The sequence below is a fragment of the Lissotriton vulgaris genome, chromosome 2_1, assembly GCF_964263255.1.
Source record: "Lissotriton vulgaris chromosome 2_1, aLisVul1.2, whole genome shotgun sequence".
Lineage (NCBI taxonomy): Eukaryota > Metazoa > Chordata > Amphibia > Caudata > Salamandridae > Lissotriton > Lissotriton vulgaris.
In genome coordinates this window covers 1,779,663,797-1,779,687,407 of record NC_141687.1, presented here as the reverse complement: position 1 = coordinate 1,779,687,407, position 23,611 = coordinate 1,779,663,797, and the positions used below count along the sequence as shown (strand labels likewise).

The 23,611-nt window shown below is 48.5% G+C and overlaps 1 protein-coding gene and 1 non-coding gene across 2 annotated transcripts in view; both read left to right on the top strand.

Annotated features, from left to right (window-relative positions):
* LOC147733269 (sperm-specific sodium:proton exchanger-like) overlaps nt 1-23,611 on the top strand; it is a 7,973,824-nt gene that overhangs the window by 4,327,615 nt on the left and 3,622,598 nt on the right. The gene's annotated exons all lie outside the window — the stretch shown is intronic.
* Nucleotides 16,629-16,735, top strand: LOC147733272 (U6 spliceosomal RNA). The gene has a single exon (XR_015308881.1). It is a non-coding gene; the product is annotated as a U6 spliceosomal RNA (small nuclear RNA).

Below are 23,611 nucleotides of genomic sequence, written 5' to 3'. Positions count from 1 at the left end.
AGAGCTTGCATTCCGGTCGGATTGCATGCTCTCATTGTAAAGAATAGGAGTGCGACCGAAAAGTATTTGGTCGCATCGTAATTGCTGTTTTTGACCACTGACAAGAGGTTGGTTGGGCCCAATTACAGATCGATGATGGACAGACTCAGATCTGTCTGTCATTGAAATCGGCCCTTTAGTGCAGTTTTTTGGAGGTTTCTCCATATGCTCTGATTGAAATGATGGTAACAGGCGTATATGGCTGTGTAGGGGAATATCTTTAGAATGGTCGGAATCCTAGCTTACTCAAAGTCTATCTTTTTTTTGGGGTAGTAGTTATTTGTGTTATGTTTTTTTATGGTTTAAGAATTCCTAATAAATGCTACTTTGTTTATTTGGTAGTATGCCATAGAGATAGACATAGACATAAGGGATAGTTGCATTTTAATTTCTCCATGTATGGTGTACATCTGAGTGAATGGTTTGAGACACATTTAGAAGGTTCCATTCATCATCTAGGCTTGACATTGGCTCTGTTTTATTAAGTTGTCTGCTGTAGAGAATATTAGGATTTGTTTCTTAATATTTGGGTTGTCATGTGATTTTGTGTAATTGTTAGTTGTTCAGGTATGTGTATATCTTGGTACTGCTAGGGGCAAGTGGAGTATTGCTGATGGCTTTTTTAGTTTGCACAATTAAATGTTTTAAAGTGAGTATAGGTGGTTGTTGACCTATTATGTGTTCAGGGACTCTATGTAGTGTTTTCCTAAGGATTTTGCTTGTGGGTTCCTGGGAACTAGTCCATGCCTCTCTTATGCCCTGCCATATCTCTCTTCTATTTTTTTCACTTTTGGGCGTTCTCTTCTATATGAATTGCATCATTTTTTGTAGTTGCCCTCCCAAAGCATGCATAATATTTAGTACATTTCCAATTCATACTTTCGATGATGCACTTACTTGGCTGTGGGTGTAGCCCACGTGATTTGGTAACTGCTTTACTTTCTGTGAAGTGATATTTGGCAGCTTCTTTTATTGTATTTAAAAATAGTGTAATAGTATAAATATATATAATAGTTTAACTTTTCCTTGTTTGTTATTAGCATGTTAAAAAGTGCAACAAATTCTATTTTGTATACTTATGTGTATGTTCTGTTGAGATATTTTACATGGTTTTGCAGTTTTTCTGTTGGGGGTGTTCTAATGTGGAGCAGGTGCTTTCTTTTTTCTTGGCTGAAAAAAATGTAAGTTACATTTTTTATGTTACTTTGTTGGTAGTTTGTTGGGGTTGAGCTTATTAGGTTTATTTTTCTTCACTATTTGGGTGAGTTTATAATGTGTTATTTATTTATGTATACTTTACTTTCTTATATCTTTTTGATGGTTTGTGATATTTATTTTCTGACAGTTTATCGGTTTTCAAGTTGTAGATTTGTTCCTTAAGAAGTTTATGTAAGAAGATAAAAGTTGGAGAGTGTGTTAACAGTTATTTGATATCTTATGTTTTGAAATTTCATAACAGTTACTTTTTAGTTTAAATGTCAGTATTAATTACTTGGTTAGGGAGTTGATGTGATGTATATATTTTTCTTTGATGGTTTGTGTAGAGAATCCGGCAGAGTATTCTTGTCTTTCAGCTTTCGTCATTTTTTAAGTATTTAGTTGTTTAAATCAATGTGCCTTTCAGATTGCTGATATAATTGTTAGTTTTATTTTATTGGCTAAAGTGGTTTCTAGTTTTATTTTATTGGACAGTTTAGTATAGTTTTTTTGGGACATATATTTATTTATATATAATCTTATTACTATTTAGATTTTTGGTTAAATGTTTGCGCTTAATGCTTATTTTTGTCAGAATTTCATTGTTTATATTTTAAATATATAATTTTTGGGGACAAATGGCAAATATTTTCAAGTCAAGTCAACAGGTCTTTATTCGATTTACATCATAAAAGAAAATGTACATAAAAATACAGTTCATACAGATTAGTATATAAGATAATAAATACTTTACAGTTTAAAACCAGGTTAAAAAAGAATTAAATATAAACAATGATGTAAGAAGACCCATGGTGACCTATAAGCAATATTATATTGCAGTTAAAAACACATAAAAGCGAATAACATAGAAACTTCATTTTCCAAGATTGCGACTACGGAGTGACCAGGCCCAGCTCAGGAATTTTGCTACACCAATGACAATAAGGGGAGTAGTATCAGTTTTTAGGATCCTAGTAGCTGCCATAGCAGATCTAGTACCCAGTGAGCGGCAGACCGGTCAAAGCCAAATTTTTCTGGGTACCAAATACATGGGGCAGCAGAAGAATATGTGTTCGATGTTCTCTGCTGCTGCCACACAGAAAGGACATTTATCACTGCACCCCAAGGACCAGGAATGCGTTAGCCCCCGCACAGGTAACGAGCCAACTCGTAATTGATGGTACAATTTACGATCTTTCGGCTTGGTTATTAAGTCCCAATAGGCCTCGTATCTGGGGGCATCCTTAATACCCAAAAATTCCAAAGACATGATAGGGCCAACAACCAAAGTAGATCTCCTCTCTCCGATCCAGTGCCAGTAGATATCTTTAAGACCCTTTTTTGATGGGAAGGTAGCACTAGCTGGATCAACCCATAGCACCTCCAAGCTCAGGTTTATCAGGAACTCTCTAAGATGAGAGAACCAGGGCACCCGATGAGCCCCTTCAAGCCCCCTCACTTCAAGGATAGCCTCGGCAAACAAAGATAATTCGGGTGTAGTCCACAGTCGACGCCAAAACGCCAGTGGTCTATACCGTGCCACATCCTCAATGGGTTTAACACCTAAGTCGAGCTGTAGGGGTATGGAAGGTGTTGATTGTGGGAGCCCAGTTGCCATTCTGAGGAACCTATTCTGTGCCACCCTCAGAGTGGATAGATCACCATAACCCCACAGTTCTTCACCATAGATAATTGCAGGGATTATCTTGGAGCCATAAATTTTGACCAGCGGGCCAGAGGTTTAGTCAGAGATTTTGCATGCTCCTTCAATAATATATTTTTTGTTAATTTAAAATAGTGTATAACATGTTTTAGGTTTATTTGAAGTAACTGTTTTGTGTAAAAAGAGTTATTGATCTATTTATTAATAATAAAATATTTATTTTGGTGAATCAATATTTTTTACATATCTGGGGCCCGATGTAGGTGGCAAATTCCGGTCGGAAACGGCCGAAATCGGCCGTTTCCGACCGGTATTTGGCCCTTTGAGATGTAGGGGGCCAGTATTTACCTATTCGGTATATTTACCGAATCGGTAAATTTACAGAATCTGTAAAATACCGAATCGGTATTTTTACCGATTCGGTATCTTCCAGATGTAGGTGAGACTCTTCTGAGTCCCACAGGCCTTTCAGATTCGGTATTTTAACACCCAATCCAATTGGGTGTTAAAATACCGAATCCAGGTGTGCATGCACATGTGTGCATGCACACCTATGCCATGTGACAGACAGACATGCCCTTAGGGCATGTCTGTGTGCCACATGGCACACAAGCCAGTATTGGGGGTGCTAGAGGGTGTCAAAGTGACACCCCCTGCACCCTTGCAGGAATCGGTATTTACCGATTCAGTAAATACCGAATCGGTAATGCCCATTGATTCCTATGGGCTTCAAGGCCCATAGGAATCAATGGGGGATACCGAATCGGTATTTACAGAATCGGTAAATACCGAATCTTACAGATTCTTACAGACTCTTTAACCAAGCTAGGAAGTCTCCTATTAGTAAAGAATTCCCCACCCAGGACAAATGAACTCCATCCTCTAGATACATATGGTCCCCCCTGATACACCCATGCGGAATAGAATGCAATGTACTTGTACGGAACAATCTACCAAGTTTGTTATTCACCTTCTTCACTGAATGATTTACAGCAGCCACAGAAATAGCCCCCCGCCACACCTTTCGTGGAATCATATGGGACCATGCAATCGTGCACCCTGGAACCCTCCTCGCCAACCAACTCACTGTGGATAGCATCAACTCGAGAAGTACTCGTCTACCAGTGGTCACCAAATCATTGCCCCCAAGATGCACTATGATTACAGATGGTGGTGACCTTGTCCGCCCTAAAAAACCCTCCATAAAACTTTGAAACTGGTCAATACAGAGGCCGCCCCTTCCGTAGAAGGTCACCCTATACCCGTATTCCCCAGCCATGTGAATCATGTCACCTGCTTTGAATACGTCTTCGGCACGCCTCACGTATGAGTGGCCCACGACCCACACCACTCTTTCCTCAGCCGGTGATCTTTGACCGCTGGTTCCCAGGTGTCGGGTCGACTGCACAGTCCGCCCCGCCTCGTAAGCTCGCGACACTGTAAACCAAACAAAAACAAGAAGCGTGAGTGCAAGACATAGGCTTCACAACATGTGCAACCGCACATACCTTTTATAACAATTCGAGGACCAATGCCCCAACTGTTTCACTTTTTCCACACTCAGACCCCTGGCTGTAGCCTCTGTAGCAGCCCCTATCCAGAAGGAATGGGTCCCAAACTCGCACGGGTTCAAGCCCGCCGCTGCGATTGCCATCGTTAGCACCCACTGGAACTGAAACCTAGTCAGTGGGGTGGCGTCGGCGTGCCTCAGCAAGCTTCCCCCCCATGATGCCGCCCTCTGCGCCAGATACTCCTCAACGCATGCTACCGGGCACATGGGAGATCCCGGAATCCGCTGAACCACTACACTGTCCCCGATCGCTTTCTGATCGGTCTTGGACCTGGCAAATGAGACAACCATTGTCTCCCCCTTAATTTGAATGTGCTCACGGCACAGACCTCCCCCCGTATCCTGCTTGTTCCTCGCTACCAGCTCGCTTACCCGCATAGCCCCATGGAATGCTAATGCAAAAGCGGCCCGAAATAGCACTGTCTCTGATTGAGATGAACATGTCGCAGGAAGTACGGACAGTAACAGGGCCAACCTTTTAAGACCTATCGGGTGTCTTTCATCCACTCTGCAACCCTCACGGCGTTGCCACCCATGCAGCGCCTTCTGCACCAAGAAAGACGCCGTGGGATCCTGTATGCCATGGGCCCGTGCCATGAAAGAAATGGCGGTCCGGTGCCTATTGGCCGTAGCCACTGATTTGCCTGCCTGATGTAATGATAACAAAAAGTTCAGGACATACTCTTCTTGGCCCCAAAGCTCCCCCCTAGCTGAACCCAAAAAGGACAAATAAGAACGGAACGCCCCTTCATAAGCCTTCCTTGTCCTGGGCGCTAGACTCTCTCCCACGAGGTCTTGTAGTCCGGGGCACCGAGAGACCAGAGAGCTTCGGGAAATGGTGCCGCCACCGGGTCCGCTGAGGGCAGAAAACCCCAGAAGGCCTGCATACGGGGACGAGAAAGCGCATCAGCTGCCTGATTCAAAACCCCTGGCACATGTCTTGCCCTAAAGTGGACGTTTAGTCTCATACACAGCAGGACAATTTCCTTCAACAGTCTCAAGATCCATTTGCAGCGTGCTGCCTGACTATTGATACACTCAACCACGGTCATATTGTCAGACCAGAACACCACAGAGCGATCACAAAACTCCTCAGGCCATGTTTTCAAGGCCACCAGAATAGGGAACAGTTCGAGAAACCCAATGTTGCCTGTCAGCCCACTCTCGTGCCACCATGTCGGCCAGGTTCGTGCTGACCAATGATTACCCAAGATGGCGCCAAAACCCACACTCCCTGCCGAGTCAGTCCACAACCCCAGCTCCACGGAGGAGACCGCTGGTTTTGTCCACACAACACGACCGTTGAAATCCGCCAGGAATGCCAACCATATGCGCATGTCCTGGCGGACCTCTGCCGAGAGCCTTGTGCGGTGGTGCCCTTCCTTAAGGCCGACCATGGCTTGAGCAATAGAGCGGGAAAAGGGGCGAGCCATCGGTATTACTCTAAGGGCAAAATTCAGCTGACCCACAGCCTGCTGCAACTGATGCAAATTTACCTTCGTCTCACTAATACATGTTTCAAGAGATGCCTTAAACTTCGTTACCTTTTCCTTGGGCAAACGGAAGCACCCCTCTTCGGAGTCGAGCTCTATTCCAAGAAACTCGAGCGAAGTAGCCGGGCCCACAGTCTTACCTGGTGCCAATGGCACGCCAAAGCGAGTCATGAGATCACAAAATTCATTCAAAGTCTGTGCACATTCTATGTCCCCGGCTGCCCCCAAAAATAGAAAATCATCAAGGTAATGCATAACATGTGTAAACCCTGTTGTTCTTGTGAACGCCCATTGCAAAAAACTACTGCATTTTTCAAAATACGCACAAGAGATGGAGCAACCCATTGGCATACATTTATCCATGTAGTAGCGTCCTTGAAACATGAAACCAAGGAGACGCTGATCATCGGGGTGTACCGGGAGCAACTGGAACGCCGACTCGATGTCCGATTTGGCCATCAGCGCTCCGGGCCCCAGGCGATTCAACAAGGTGACAGCCTCATCAAAAGATGCGTACCGCACCGAACAAACTCCCGGGTCAATCGCATCGTTCACCGAAAGACCCCTTGGAGCTGACAAATTATGTATCAACCTGAATTCCCCTGGGTCCTTTTTGGGGACCACTCCCAGAGGAGAACAAACAAAATTAGCAACAGGCGGCATGTCATATGGGCCGGCAACCCGACCTCGGGTCACCTCCTTCCCAATCTTTGCTTGTACCACCGTCGTATTCTGTAGAACCGACAGTTGGTTCTTACATTGCGCTTTACCCTGAAAATCCCCCCCCGGGATGCGGAAACCATATGAAAAACCATCTCGCAACACCCCAGCGGAGATATGATCCGGATATTCATTCAGCCAAGGAATCATTGCCATGATGTCAATCGGGGTAGGGAGAGGCGCCCCTCGGACTATTTCAGACCTGTTTGGCGCCCCCTCTACTTCCCGGATCACCATTTTTGGCTCTGCACATGGTCTCGGGGTGCGAGGACTGCCCGCACCCAGCACATTCATGCCTAAACCTGCAAGATCCCTGCGGCCTAGTACATTTGCCTCTGTTAAAGCTCCAGCAGACCCCTTTTTTACCTGAGTTGCCATTATTCCTTGTGTGCTGATCATTGCTTGATCCTGCCCGAAAGGGCGCCCCAGATGAATGGCGGGAAATCTCTGCCATATTCCCCCCTAAAGATGGCAACTTCGCCGTGCCTGACTTCTCCATTCTCTGCCAGGAAATGGAGTCGAAACAATCCCACGTCAGGGATGAGTCGTGCTCCTTGGACTTACGAAATATGCTATTGTAATAAAACCATTGATTGCCACCATATGTTCCATAAAACTCCATGATACATGTCTGATACACGGCTAATCCCACCAATAATTTGGGCCTACGTTCGCCCATAATTGCAATGAACATTCCAAACGCTCTGCCCCAATTGTCGATCGATTCATCAACTCTGAAACCGGCCATCTTGGCGCGCCTACACTGGGATGCAGAAACTCCTTTTGATTTTTAACATGTTCAATCTCATAGTGATCGGTCAACAAGGAAAACATGTTCACGTATTTATCAGCCCATATCCTTTCTTTTCCCTCAATCGGGATATGCTGAACAACCTTTTCCCTCCTTGAAGGTACCGATCCCTCCCCCGCAATCGGCAACGGCTGCTTACCTGCACCGGCCACTGTGGCCGTAGTTCCTGCCGAACCAACGCCCGATACTGGTTGTTCCACGGGAGCCTGCGGGGAAACAAAAGGAGACGGTGCCTTCGCAGCATCTTTCGATTGCCGCAACTGCTTCATTATTGCCCTGGCTTCCTCAGCCGTGGCCCCCTCGTTCTCTTTGCCTAACCATGCCGCCAACTGGGCAGCCAGCTCAGGAGGCATATCCTCCCCGTTCACTGGAGTGACTACCACAGGGATCGGTTGGCCCACATCTGGGACCGGAGTCGGGGCCTCGATCGGGGTGACCGGGTGCACAGGGGGTGCTGCGGGAACCGGGGCCTCTCCCCCCGACGCTCCCTTCTTGGCCCTTCTACCTCTCCCGCTAGGGACCACTCCCGGCAATGCTGGCCCGATGACTCTCTTAGGCCCCCCCACACCATTCATTACCGCCATCTGCTTTTTCATATCGGCCATGTCTTTCATCAGCATACAAAGCATCTGATCGGTCCCGATCCTCTTTCCGACCTTTTTGCTAGGCATCGTCAGAGTATACTCCTCAAAAAGGTCCTAGGCGGGAAGCTCCGAACTCACTGAAAGAAGAAACACACGATTAATTCTCAAAATTGGCTCTTCGTTCCGTCTCGAGCTCACGTGCAACGGGGAGGTGCAGCTTCAGAGCACAGGAACAAGAGGATGCTTGCTTGGCTTGTCGCTCCTTTTATCCTTCTTCGGGCGGGCGTGGACCCACCTCCAATCCGCCTCCAAGGCATGGCTAGCGGTGTTGGTGTCTAGGACAACCCTCTCTTGGGCGGGAAAAGGCGCGCCCCGGCTACGCCGCTTCGGGCATACCAGCCGAGACTCGCCTCCCGCCCAAAATGGCTTCCCGAGGGGATCGGGGTACTCCACCATACGTTCGGGGGGACCGAGTGGTCGCCCCTTTCCAATCTTACAGATTCGGTATTTACCGAATCTGAAATACCTACATCTCCCCCCCTCTAATTTACCACTTCATAATTACCGAATCGGTATGATTCGGTATTTATGAGGTGGTAAATATAGATTTACCTACATCGGGCCCTATATGTTTATTTTGAAGGTAACAATATTTTGGATTCTGATCTTTTTGTTTTTGATATATGTAAAAATCTAAATGTTTAACAGCAATATGTGTGCTCTCTATATTTGTGGACTTTAAAGTTAATTATAGGAAGTTGACATTTTTATTATTGATATTTAATTTCTGATATTTTTGTGTTTTGATATTTTATGCCTAAATATTATGTCATTGATCCAACTGTATAAAGCTACCTTAGGAGTGACTTATATGTATGAAAAAGGGAGTTTTAGGTCTGGCATGAGGTTTATTTTGCTAGGTCAAATTGGCAGTTTAAAACTGTGTACAGGCTGCCAGGGCAGGCCTGCAAACATGTTGTAAGAGGCTCTTCAAGTGGATAGTAGACCCACTAGTAGCATTTATTTACTGACTCTGGCTATATCGTACACCACGTTACTAGGGACTTTGGAGTAATTTGAAAATGCCAGGAAGGGAGAAGGCAAAATGTTTTGGATAAGACAACCCTAAGGCTCTCAGGTCTAACAAGGATATTCACCCCCAATCTGCCCCTCTTGGGGGTGGGAGGCAGAAATGTCACTAGAAACCAGGGACTGCAGTTTTGCTGTACTTTGTTTTTAGGGAGCAAGTGGTCCCACTGGGCATGGTCCTGTGCTCCATCTGCTATGGGCCCCATCAGGCCCCCTGCTAGGAAGAAGATGGGGTTGTTTACCACTACTCTGCCCAGGGGGCAGAAAAGTCCATTATAAAAAAATATGGTGTGTGGGTGGACCACCTCGTTGTTTATCCTCCAGCCCTAAAACCCCAACAGTTTTCTCCCATCAAGGTGGGACACAGAGCCCCATTCCCATCTCAAGCAAGGAGAGGAAATGTGGAATTATTTGGCTTTTTTTTTACATCCTTGAACTTGCCTAGTTGAATGGTTGCAATCTTCAGGCTTGTGCTCTGCCATCAAGGAAAACCAACTAAACCCAGCCATGTACATACAGTAGACACCCAGAGGACTCCAAGGTGGCATGCCTTGCATGGATCCACAATGTTTTCCTACCCACAATGCCCTGCAAACCTCAAGGTTTGCCCACATTTCTGTGAATGAAAGTTCCAGAATCTGTTGGAATCTATAGGGGATTGCAAATTGCCTACCATTATGCATTCCTCCAATGGTATCGAGGAATGGCTAACACTCGCAACACAAAAGGCCTGAAAACAAAATATGGATAAATCTACAATTTGGTTACTGGGTGTATCTGGACCCTGGCTGAATAGCCACACTGGGAGGCCTATGAAACCAAGTTATTTCTGAAAACAAGACACATGAGTTAGTTCAGGGTGCTGTGCCTCTTGTGAATGCAATGATGGTTTCTTACCCCTTTTGCTCTGCAAACCTCAAGCTTTGCCAAATATCACATATTGTGCTTCCATTTCTAGGATTTAAACTTGTGGAATCTGCAGGGATCCACAAAATTCTTACCACCCAGCATTCACCCAATTGTTCAGGTATAAATGCTTCCCCACGTGTGTGGCTGGGCCTAGTCCTAGGGACAGAACAGACTAAACCATGATAAGTGAGAGTCCTCGCAAAATGCCATCTGAGTCACATGCTAGAATAATATTTATATTTATATAACCACTGCTCCTAAACTCGGTATCTGGCATACATTTAAGAAATGCATAGATGTTATTAATTCCGATTCTTTAATGTTTATATTTTCCATATAAATTGCTTTATAATTTGGTAAACAAAATTAAACCACTGCAAGGTGCAGCTCAGTTGTTGGTTTGGTGTACCTCGAGTTCTTGGTGAATCTACAAAACCTATACATGCCCACTGGCAGAAATGTATAGCAGACAAACTGGTATATTGCTTTTGTAAATCAGCCATCATAAAAAGAAGTTACAGATGAAATGTCCTCACAAATGGGCTGCACAAACTTTTCACCACAATTTACTATTCTCAAACCATATAGGACACAGTAGGAAAAGCATTGTATTTCAGAGGAATGATAGTGACTATTCGTACTTCAAAGATCACAACAGTAGGGAGGGGTAAAATGAAATATTCCCACTCCTGTCTGTGCACAGGAGCAAAATCACAGGATTTTTGGAGCTGTGAGAATTACACTTCCCATTCCATACCGTGCATTAGTAGGGAAAGTGTTGAATTGCAAATAAGAGAAGGGAAAATTCTTCACTTCTAACACATTACATATGTTAATGTTAATGTTATGGTGACGCACGGCTGCCCCAGCCAAGGGGCGTCCCGGCGCTGCGAACAGACAGTTTACAGAGAGATAGAGGCGCAGAAAATGGGATAGTTATTGAAAGAGATGAGTTTTGACAGCCTTTCTGAAGGCTAAGAGATCCTGTATCCCACGGATAGCTTCGGGGAGACTATTCCATAACTTGGCAGCTAGGAAGCTGAAGGATCGGCCGCCCACTCTGGCCAGTCTGGTGCGGGGGATAATCGCAAGATGCTGCCCCTCTGAACGGAGCGATCTGTATATAATACACTATGCATATCGAAAAGTATCAAACTCTTCATATACAAAAAAAATCTTAATTAACATATATATATATACGCTTAATTAACATATAAATATATATAAATATATGTGTATGTTAATTAAACATATATATATATATATATAAATATATATATATATATATATATATATATATATATATATATATATATATATATATATATATGGGTTAAGTTAATTAAGCATTGTTAAGAGTTTGATACCTTTTTGATATGCATGTGTTCCTCATTTTCCCCCTGCCATCCTGCCCAGTTGGTACTTCCCATGGAATGTTGGAGTGAAGGCTGCCTTGGAACGTTGGCAGCTTCACTGAGAACCCAGGCACCACCAGCTTAGGGTGCGTCATTTGCATATTGTAATAAACCTGCTATTTCCTTCTATCTTGGCATGGTTTACTTACTTCACCTGGCGACGAGGACGGGATCCTGTGACAGGGACAGCGGCGCACTCCTCCCTGTGGCTTTTCTGCTGGTTGGTGGCCTGTGGTACTGTTTGGTCATCTGGGTGCTCACCCCCGGTGAGGCATCGGACCGAGTTATCGCACTCTTGGTGTGCGCTGGCGTAGACTTTCCAGCTGTTCGGTTTCTAGAGGAGCTGTCTGCCCCCCTGGCGCCATCATTATCCTCCTGAGGCAGCGGTGAAAGGTGAAGTGGCTTTGAGGCCGTCAAGATAATCTTAGGTTTGAAAGCTATTGTGGCGCGGAGGCGGAGGCGTATCCTCGTTATCACACCCATGCCGGCCCTGAAGTGCAGTATGGCTCCGTCAGTGAGCAGTAAAGGGCTGACAGACTCGAAGTTTTCTCACCTCAGTCAGCTGCGTTCCTTCAGCTGGGGCAGGCGTGGTAGCGCGTTCTGAACATTAGAGGGCAGTCACATTCCACTCATACGCTGATGTCCCACAACCTTGGCAGCCTCTGGTAATTAATCCTCTGGTGCTTCACGTGTCAATTAGAAAATGATGCTGGTTTAGAGGAAGGAACACATGGAATTTTCACCCCACACGCTGACAGGCTCAGCTTTTCATTGTTCATAGCCTGTCATTACCTCCTCGTTAGTCTTCCTCGCCCCCTGAGTTACAAAGTGAGCTTTAGCTCCACAACAGAACCCTCCAAAGCAAAAAGAAACCACCTCCCACCCCCTCCCAACATGGCCGACCAGTCCCACCTGACCTCTATAAGAGGCGGGCCGGCCCAACCAATCAGCCTGTTTTTTTTGTTCTGCACGATTCTCTCCAGAGCACTGTTCAGGTAAGATGGGCCGGCGTGAGCTGGCCCTGGGGTTTTAGGGTGTGGACCTGCTCTAGCGGTCTCTGGTGCCTTATGCCTAAAAATTCCCCCCCCCTCTTCCTTCCCCCGGTCCTGTGGGGCCGGTTAGGTGCTGCTGTAGCGTGCCATGGGTCTACAGGGGGGGGGGGGCGGCCGGGAGGGTGGTGTTGTTGTACATGCCTGTGTCCCCCCCGGTCGTTACTGAGGGGCCCGAGCCTTTGAATGGGCTTGTGGGTACTGCGCATTCTCCTGTAGGTAGTCATGCTGGTGTGTGTCACTCCCCTCCGGTAGGGGTGTTTCCTGTATGCCTGGGTAATGTTCGAAAAGTGAATGTTTTGAACACTCCACAATGGCGCTCTGACTACATGCATGTGCCTCGGTACGTGTGTTGCGCAAGGTTTTACACCCTCAGGCAGCAGTTGGCGCTGTGGCACTGCCTGCGTGTGTGATTCGACTGCTCCCCGAGTTGGGGTCATGGATATACATGACCCAGGTTCGAGTCCGATGTGGGTCTCGCATTTCTATTTTATAATGGGGGGAGAGGATTTGGCATTTTGGTCAAAGCCAGTCGAATTCGGAGCTAGTGAGCCGGGTTCAAGTCTCGGCGTCTCTGGCTCGGCATTCGGGGAAGCTGTGCTGAGCACCGTATACCTCTGTTGCATTGTAAGAGACACCGTGCTGGAGCCTTGCAGTTCAGCGGCGCTTCGGAGGGGCACCGCGCTGTTTGTTGTGAGGCCGCTTGGCCGGCGTCGGGCCATGGGTCTACGTCATGGAAGCGAGGCACGAGAGCAGAAATGCTTCTCTTGTCCTCGCCACGAGCAGACACTTGAAACTTAACAAACGGTCTGTTGGACAGAGGCTTAAGCGGACTCGGTCCTACCTTTTTCTCGGCGGGTCCTCGGGGTCGGCGATCCGGACCGGGGGCCCCCCTCCTGCGAAACGCTGGTCGTGGCCGAGTCGCCCAGCTGCCTCCCTTCAAGGAGGTGGCTGCCCTACGGGCCGCTGCGGTTTGCCACGCTATGATTGGTTCCGGGCGCCTCCCACCTCTCGGGGGCGGGCCCAGAGTACTTGTAGTGGTGCACTTCGGCACGCAATTGCTGATGACGTGAATACTCGAGTAATTGCGAGTACTGTGCACCGGGGAACCATTTCATTTTTAATGTGCTCCGCGTTCTTGTGCCTTCGGTGCACGTCGTGTGGTGCTGGTGAAGGTACGGACGGTCCGCTCGGGATGGAGAAGTGTGGCTCATGGTTAGAGCGGCAGACCCTGAGGCAGAGGTCTGCCTGGGACCAGGGTTCAATTCCCAGCCTCGGCGGGTCTTGGGTCCCAAAATTCCACAGACCTGAGAATTCTCGCCTTGGTGCCTATTCCAATCATGGAGTCCCACTCTGCAACTCTGGGCAATAGCTTGCTTAAATTCCACAAGGGCCCCCACAACGAATCCTGCCTTTGCTGTGGCCCTGTATGGCCGGGCTGTTGACATACAACACGAGGTGAAGGGGTAGTGTTTATCCCTTCTTCGTGCAGCCGTAGGGCCTGTGAGGTTGCCTCATGTACAGAGTGCCGGTGCTTATCTGGCGCGCTCTGAGGGGGCGCGGTGTGACATGGGGACAGTCCCCCTTTGTCCGTGTTCCCTTTTTCTGGCGCCCTGGGGGACTCGCCCTGGGCCGTCGGGTTGAGCCGGTCGCGAGTGTTCCACTCGTGTTGTCCCGTTCTGCGGCGGTGGAGATGCGAATCAGACCCTGGCGCAACGGGGTTCGATTCCCCACCTCGGCGGGTCGTGGACTCGTTATCCCAGGGTTCAGTTATTGCCTCTGGGCATGGCACTCCTCCTTGGGCCTCAGGGAGTGGGCCGGGTTGGGTCTTTCGGCTAGTGACTCAGTGGTTTGATGCGTCTACTGCTGGGGCTAGTGTTGGCCTCGTGGTCGCAGGTTCACATACCGACGGGCCCACTCGGCCTTTCAGCCATCAGTGGTCAGTGAGATTCTTTCCATTGAGTTGGGTTACAACTGACATCTGTTATTCAGCGCCACGATTCCCGTAGGGGTGAATGGGCACCTTACTAGTACAGGTGTTTTGTTATGAAACAGCGGCTTTCGTGCTTATGCCTTGTGCCCTTGCGGGGGGTTGTGCGCGATTTTCGCAGCATGTTGCGCTTCTGTGTCGGCCGGCTTGGCCCCTGCGCAGTTCAGGTGAGGACGTCCCGCCCTTGCATGCGTGGGGTCCTTCGGCGGGTCCGGGCCCGAGTTTCAGCGGTGACCGGTCTCATGCTGGTTCGGCCGCTCCCTGTCTCATCCTTGGAGACTGACTTTCAGCCCTCTCACTCCAGGGGGTCCCCTGGGGGGGAGGGGGGGCGGTTGCCTCCGTTGCATGCCGTACTGGGACGTGGCTGTCCCGGTTCTCGGGCTCTTCGGGCTTGCGGTCCGGTCTTGCGGATTTTCCGCGGGGGAAATGATTCGATCCCCGGCACCGGAGGCAGGTTAGCCCTGCTCCATTTGACTCTGGACGATAGCTTGCTTGTTCTTCCCGTAGGCTCCCAGTGCAGGTATGCCTTCGGGTAGCTGAGCGCTTTGCATTCACTGGAATTCCATTGGTACCCACCGTCTCGGCGGGTTGGGGTCCCCACTCCTCCCGTTGTCTCTCCTGTAGGTTTTTCTGGGACCATGGATTGGCCTGTGGGGCCGGCCTGCGTGTGAGGGTCCCCGCTCTCGGTTGCGGGTGCTTCCATTGAGCTTGCCTTCGGGCCCGTGCGGGGGGGGGTGCTGTGCTCCTGGCCCGCCTGGTGGATCTTATTCGCCGGGTGTGGGTCTTGGGGTTCCCTGTCTGGCCGTGTGCTTCCTCACGGCCTCGTTCCCCCCCCCCCTGGGTATGAGGCTTCACAGCTGGCGGTGTCTCTCAGCCGTCGGCTTCCGGGCCGATGTACGGTGGTCCCTTCGGTCCTCGTCTCGGGCTTGTCCTCCTGGGGGGGCGTGTGCCTGGTCCCGGTACTTCCCTCTGGTTCTTTCAGGGGGGGGGGGCGTCCTTTGGCGCCGGGTCGTTTGGAGGTCGTTGGGTTCTCCGGCGGCCGCTCAGCACCTCGTGCTTCGGGGGTTGCTGGATGTCTTCCTGGACGGCCGTCTTTTTGCTGTGCTCGCTTCGGCAGCACTTTTGCTAACCTTGGAGGTGACTGGCTTGGCCCCTGCACGTTTTCGTGTGGCTTTCCATTTGCCGGGGCTTGGGTCCCCGGGTCTTGGTTGGGTTGGGCGCCCTGATGGGGGTGTCACCGGTCCTGGCCCTTCGGGCTGTCTTCCCCCGGGGGCCGACGGAGTCGGGTCTGGCCTTCGTGGCATGGACTCACCCTGCCCCGGTGGTGTTTCGACGCCTGGGGCCTCGGCGCGGTCTGCCTCCGAGGTCTCTGTTCACGGAGGGGGGCTCGGCCCTCCGGCCCGGGTTCTGATCCTCCTTCCGGGTCCTTATAGCCTGTCTTTCGCGTGGCCTGTCGGTCTGCTGTACGCGTCTCCCCCGTGTCCTCTGAGTTCGCGGGTCTTCGGCAGGATGCGCTTGGGCAGGGCCGGGGTGCTCATGGGCGCTCGGCTCTACGGCACATGCCTTATTTTGGAACGTGCAGTGGTGTGGTGCCTGGCACCCGCGCGTGGTTGCCACGCACGTCGTGGTGCGTTCCTGTTTTTGGCTCCCGGCGGGCCGGGTACCCTCTCCTGTGGCGAGCTGGCGGTTCGAGCCTCCTGGCCGATCCCGGGTCTTCCCATACCATGGTTGGATCCCCCGCTCTCGGCAGCGGTGTTGTGCCGGCTCTTGTCGGCTGGCCTGCCTCCTTCGGCAGGCCCGGTTCTTGTGCGGATGCTCGGGGTTGTGGCTTGCTGCGGGGTTCCCGCAGGTCTTCCACGTGCTCTGCCTGTGCCCGGCGCTGGGCGCCCTTCTCGCGTTGGCGCGGTCGGCTTGGTGCTGTCCCCGCCTCCGTGGTCCCCTTGCGGGTCTTGGTTTTCCGGTCTGGAGGGGTTCCTGGAACGTGGCCGCTTCTTTCCTGTGGGACCGGTGGTCGGCCTTGCGGGCCTTCCACAGTCCGGTGTATGGCTCCGAGGTTATTTATCCTTCGCCCACGGGCGCTCTGCCGGTCTCCCCCTTGGGTGCTCGCTTCGGCGGCACATATTCTAATATTGGAACGTTACTGTGGAGACTTGCAGGGCCCCTGCGCGGAGGTGACTCGCATATTCGTGAGGCGTTCCACGGGTGTTTTCTCTCCCGTTCTAGGAGCTCTTCGGGGTCCGCTCTTTTGGGCCCCGGCCCTCGGTGGCTTTGCAGTTCCTCGCCTTTCGGGGGTTTCCCTGGTGGCGATGGTGTCTGCTGGGTGGATGGGCGTGCGGGGGTCGTTCCTCCGCTCCCCGCCCTTTCTTGCGGGTTTTGCCGGACGGGGTTGCTCCTCCGGCATGTCCCCCGTGTCCTTCCCGGGGTCCCTTCCCTGGGGCCTCGGACTCGGGTGGTCTCTGTACCGCTTTTTCTCCATCGTGGTTCCTCCCTTGTCCGGACTGGTTGTTCGGCGTGCTGTTTGGCTTCTCTTGGCCGCACGTTTTTCCTTTCCCGGTGGGATGACCTGTGTTATGCCTTTTGGGCCCGGTTCGTTCGGGCCGCTAGCCCTCGTTCCTCCATGGCTCGCGGGCTTACACAGGCTGGCATCCTTCCCTACGCTTCGCTGGGTTCGGTGGATCCGGCGGGGGCCCAGGGTCGGTCCGCGAGGTGTGGCTCTGTTCCCTGGGCCCCCTTAGTGGGTGTCTCCTCTGTGGAGTTTTATCTGACTTCGGCGTCGTCGTCCCCCGCCTGGTACGTGGGTCTCTAGCAGTCCCGGGGGGACTTAGCTGGGGCCGTTCTGAGTGCTGGAGCTGCGGCTTCTGGTTGGCCTCCTTTTCCTGGAGGTCTTGATTTCAGGTTTCCTGTGGTCCCTGTTTTCTTTTCAGTTGTTTTACATCAACCTTGGGTTGGTTTCTCTGCATCACCGTGTGGTGTTGTTGTTGTGGTGGTCAATGAAGCCTTGTTGGCTTGGGTATTGGCTCACTTTGTAACTCAGGGGGCGAGGAAGACTAACGAGGAGGTAATGCCCCGGTTACTTACCGGTAATCTTCATTACTCCGAGTATAGTCTTCCTCGCCACATGAGTTCCCTCCCCCCCTCCCTGTCTGGCTATCGGCTTCATTGTTTGCTTGGTAGATCAGGCTGATTGGTTGGGCCGGCCCGCCTCTTATAGAGGTCAGGTGGGACTGGTCGGCCATGTTGGGAGGGGGTGGGAGGTGGTTTCTTTTTGCTTTGGAGGGTTCTGTTGTGGAGCTAAAGCTCACTTTGTAACTCATGTGGCGAGGAAGACTATACTCGGAGTAATGAAGATTACCGGTAAGTAACCGGGGCATTTGTATTGAAACTGGCTTTCAGCGGTGAGGACTGGTTCTAGGGAAGATAAAACGAATGTTCACAAGAGGTTCTTTTGTTAATGCTCAAGTCGCTGACAGGCTCAGCTTTTCATTAAGATAAGCCTGCCAGCTGTTTCTTTCTCCTAGCAGTTTTCATCGGTTTTTAACGAAGAATATGCTGAAGTTTAACATTTTTCACTCTAGCTGCGTCCCAGCGTGATAAACCATTTCATATTCTCTTTAGTATTTGCAATTTTATTGTGATAACCTCCGGTAATCGTTCCTTGGTGTTGCTATTCTTTTCTCATTTGCACTAACGCCATCTGACATGGCAGGTGCAGGCATTAACCAACCACCCCCATTTTTAAATGGGCAAGGGTAGCCTGACATTCCGTGGAAGAGGTGGGAAGGTATTTTTAAATCATACCTGATAGCAATAGGAGGAGGGAATTGCTCTAGTGTCAGGAAACAACACATCCGGTTGCACAATTTAGGAATAGAGGGAAGGAAATTTTTGAGGATATCACCGGGAGGTCAGTTGAGGATGAACTGCCTGAAGAGGAAGCTGGGGGTGATATATATGAGTACACATTAGGGAAGCTGGAAACACATTTCAGGATTAAGGTTAATGTAGTACTGGGGAGACATACGTTTTACAAAAGAGTTCAAAAGAAAGAGGAAAAGGTGTCATCTTATGTAGCTGTACTTAGAGGAATGTCAGCAACTTGTGAATTTGGATCGCTGACGGATTCTATGATAAGGGACCAGTTAGTCAGGTGTACTAATGACCAGAAGGTACAAGAGGAGCTCCTTACCAGGAATCCTGACTTGGAGGAAGCTATTAACATAGCAAAAGGTCTGGAGCACACAGCCATGTGTGTGAAAGAAATGAGAATATCCGAATCGGTTAAGGATAAGGGAGATTCCACAGTGTCTAGTAATGAGGAAGTAGTGTGCAAGGTGGGATTGACAAACAAGGTGGAAGCTAAGAAGAAGAGTGACACTTTTCAATGCTTTAGGTGCGGCAGTGACAATCATTTAGCTAGCAGTTGGAAATGTCCAGCTAGAAACATGATGTGTAGAAAGTGTAATAGAAGGGGACATTTCTCTAAAGTATGCAATGTCTTTGGGTCAAAAGTACATTGGGTTAAAAGTCAAGAGGAGGTGAGGGAAGAAGATAAAAGTTTCATCTTTCAGAATAAGGAGTCAGAGGCTGAAGAAGCTGCACAATACCCCACTTGTGACGTGAGTTTAGATGGTCAAAGTATTGTTATATATGCTGATTCTTTCTAACCATTCACGTTAGTTGATGAAGGGGTTTTTGAGAAAATGTTTCCTAGTGGATACACAGAAATGGAAAAACCAGACATTAATCCTGCAGGGTACTGTAAAGAACGCATACCGTTAGTGGGCATGGAAAGAATGAGAATAGCGTTCAAAGATAGGCACACAGTGGGAAAAGTATATATAACAAAACAAGGTTCATGTTTACTTGGGTGGAGACACCAGAGGGAATTTGGTATCATTTTAGATCCTAACAACAATGAGCAAGAGATGTTGATTGAACCACTGGTAATTGGTACAAGCTTATTAGATGAATTATCAGATGTATTTAATGATAAGCTAGGATTGTTGAAGAATTACATGTATAGAATTGTTCCTAAGGAAGGGGCAGTACCTGTAGTTTACAAAACCCAATCTATTCCTTTGATGATGAGAGAGCTACTATGACTGGAAATTGAGAAGTTAAGAGAGCAAGGGGTAATTCAAGAAATAGAGATCTCAGCATGGTTGGCGCCCATTGTCATCACGACTAAGGATGGTGGGCGGAGCATAAGACTATGTGTGGATTTGAGGTCTCTTAACTCATACATTCAAGTAGACAGACATCCTCTCCCGAGGATAAATGAAATGTTGTGCACAATTGAGGGAGCCAAATTTTTCAGTGTCTGGATTTATCCTCGGCCTATTATCAGATCAAATTGCATCCAGATTCTCAACATCTGACAGCCTTTACCACCCCATTTGGAAACTTCAAATTTTTGAGGATACCGTTTGGCCTCGCCTTGGCAGCCTCAGCTTTTCAGAGGATGATGCAGCATGTCTTAAAGGATTGCAAGAAGACTTTATGCTTTCAGGACGACATACTGGTTTACGGATCAAGTGAAAGTGAACACAACCTAAATGCGAGGAATGTCCTGAAGGAACTAAGAAAGGCTGGTTTCACGACAAAAAAAAGTAAATGCAAGCTTGGGGTATCCTCAGTTGATTATCTCGAGCATACTATCTCTGAAGAGGGAATCAAACCATAGATTGACTTAGTGGAAGCAGTCAAAAGAGCCCCTGTTCCTAATAACAAAGAGGAAATCCTAGCGTTCCTTGGACTGGCAGAATACATGTCAAAGTACATTAAGGACTTTGCTATGATTTCTCAACTACTCAGAGATCTTATAAAGTAAGACGTGGAATTTACATGGGGAGAGAACCAAGACAAGGCTCTTGGTAAGATCAAGGAATCCATCATTTCAGCGCCTTATATTGGCAAGTTCAATGTGGAAAAGGACACCATAATAACAACAGACGCGAGTGCAAAAGGAATTGGGGCAACCCTGGCACAAAGGCAGGGGTCGAAGATAAATATAGTGGCATTTGCGTCTAGAGCACTCACGGGGGCTGAACTGAATTATTCAACAGTTGAGAAAGAGGCCCTAGCTGTATTCTGGGCCGTGAAACACTTCAGTTTTTATGTTTGGGGTCTGCCTTTTGAAATTCACTCGGATCATAAACCTCTCCTGTCAATGTTTGATAAAAAGGAGGTTGAAAATATGACGCCCAGGATTGCTAGGTGGTCCATTGGCCTCCAAGGGTACAACTTTGTGATGGTACATGTTCCAGGACAACAGAACAGAGTAGCTGATTTTTTGTTGAACGCTCCTATCCAAATGGGTGCAGAGGAGGTCAAAGTAGTGCAACAAATCCTACAAATGAGATCTCCAGCAATCGACAAAGAACTGTGGAAAGAAAGTTTGAAAAAAGACAGTGTGATCAAAGAAGTTAAATAAATGTATAATTGAAGGGTGGCCTGGCAAATGTAAAGATCTTTCAGGTGATTTGCAACCATTTTGGAATGTTATAGATGATTTATCTATGGTGGGGGATAATCTGTACAAAGCTGGGAGAATTGTTCCTCCAGAAGTTTTACAAGGTAAAATTATTGACCTCACCCACGAAGGACATTTAGGCAGAAGCCTATGCAAGGAGAGGTTGAGATCAGAGTATTGGTTTCCGAAAATGAATCAGTTGATGGAAGAGAAAGTTAAGGATTGTTATGCATGCAGCCAGAGTGACAAAACTAGTATTGTAAGAAAGTCTTTTCTTAGTCCAGTGCAAGTCCCTGAGGCACCTTGGGACAAGGTAGGATTTGACATTACATGACCCATACATGTTAAAGGTTCCCTAGATTGGTATCTGTTGGTGATGGTAGATTACTATTCCAACTGGATCTACTGCAAATTTGTAGATAATATCAACATGAAAGACATAATAGAGTTCCTTAGTGACATTTTCTCTAAAGAAGGCATTCCATCTACCATGGTTACAGACAATGGGGTACAGCTAGTTTCTGAGAAAATGAGAGACATCCTTAGAGACATGGCTGTAAACCATATACGCACTCCTCTGTACTGCCCAAAGGCTAATGGGAAGGTAGAAAGGGCTAACAGATTGTTGAAGGAGTGTACACAATTGGCAGTTAAATCTGGTAGAAGAGTGGAATGGGCCATCAGAGACATGTTATGGGCGTATCACACTACACCCTGTCTCAGCACAAGATATTCACCCTTTGAACTGTTAAGAGGAAGGAAAAGAGGCACAAAAGTCTCTCCAAACTGGTTGTGTCCAAAAGAGCCTGTAGTGGTTGATGGGGAGGTGTTTAAGAGAAAGGTTAGGACACGCAAAGAGAAATACAAACGTGGTATGATCAAAAGTGGGGTACCAAAGAGAAGGTATTTAAACCGGGCCAGATGGTTCACATAAAGAAACCTGTGGGTCTAGGTAGAAAAGGAGACACATTCTTAGCCCCAGAAAGGATCAAGGAGGTGGGGAAAAAAGTTTTCATCATGGAGGATGGTAAAATGTGGAGTATGGACAGAGTGACCTCAGGTGCCTCTAGAGCCACCGAGGACAGTAGAGAGGTCACTAGAAGAGTTGACAGAGAGGAGTCTCAGGAGGGGCAAGAAGAGGGGTGACCCTTGAGAAGAGGATCTAGGATACGCCAACCTCCCCGGTGGCAGAGAGATTATCACACAGAGTGACCCTTTGACCTTCCCTATCCTGGGTTACTCTTACCCTCATCCTGTGGTGCTCATTTTTAGCCAATGGGCACCATATTTCTGTACTATGTATCCTTTTCTCACTCAGAAAGTAAGAGGTGTTGTAATCTTATTGGTATTTCCTCCCTGTGCTCCTGCTTTCCCCCCCGCCATCCTGCCCAGTTGGTTCTTCAAATGGAATGTTGGAGTGAAGGCTGCCTTGGAACTTTGGCAGCTTCACTGAGAACCCAGGCACCACCAGCTTAGGGTACGTCATTTGCATGTTATATTAAACCTGCTATTTACTTCTATGATGGCGTGATTTACTTACTTCAATATGTAATGTGCTTGAAGTGAAGAACTTTCCCTTCTCTTATTTAGACTCAAGTAGGAATAGTAAAATTAACCTCTTCAACACTTTCCCTACTGTATATACCAGCGAAGAGACACCAAAAACACATAATTACAGCTATGTTTCACGTGATCAAGACCGAGTGTGCTCGAAAACCAGTTGTGTTTTCTTTGAATTACTGCCAAGTAAATATTTACAGTAGATTATAAGTCCCTACAGCTGACGGGACTTGTGTGTGAGGCAGTGAACAAGGGCATGGAGCCCGAAATGCATTTGGCATCTGAGATGGGGGAGAAATGCAGGCTGAACCTGCATCCGCAATAAATGAAGGAATGAATCTTCCACTGTGCAGGCGTTTCCTAATAGGGCAACCTTCCTTTTTGTGAAATAAAGTGTGGTGCGCCTCGTCGCTGAAACGCCCCGCCGCAACGACAGCGGACCTGACACCGGGATTCCTGAGTGTTGAGTGGAGGGTAAGATTTCCGGTATTGTGGCTATAGACATTGGCAGGCACAGAGGTGGTTTTTCCCCTTTCAACCCTCTGGGGGATTACAGTAAGGCACGAATTTCCCGAGCAGCCACTATGGAGAGTAAACATTTGGACTACCTGTCCCAGCATTCTTGAAGTCCCACACGGGTGGGGCAGTAGAGTATAAGTCCCTACAGCTGCCGGGACTTGCGTGTGAGCCAGTGAACAAGGGCATGGAGCCCGAAATGCATTTGGCATCTGAGATGGGGGAGAAATGCACGCTGAACCTGCATCCGCAATAAATGAAGGAAAGAATCTTCCACTGTGCAGGCGTTTCTTAATAGGGCAACCTACCTTTTTGTGAAATAAAGTGTGGCGCGCCTCGTCGCTGAAACGCCCCGCCACAACGACAGCGGACCTGACACCGGGATTCCTGAGTGTTGAGAGGAGGGGAAGATTCCGGTATTGTGGCTATAGACTTTGGCAGGCACAGAGGTGGTTCTTCCCCTTTCAACCCACTTGGGGATTACAGTAAGGCAGGAATTTCCTGAGCAGCCCACTATGGAGAATAAAAATTTGG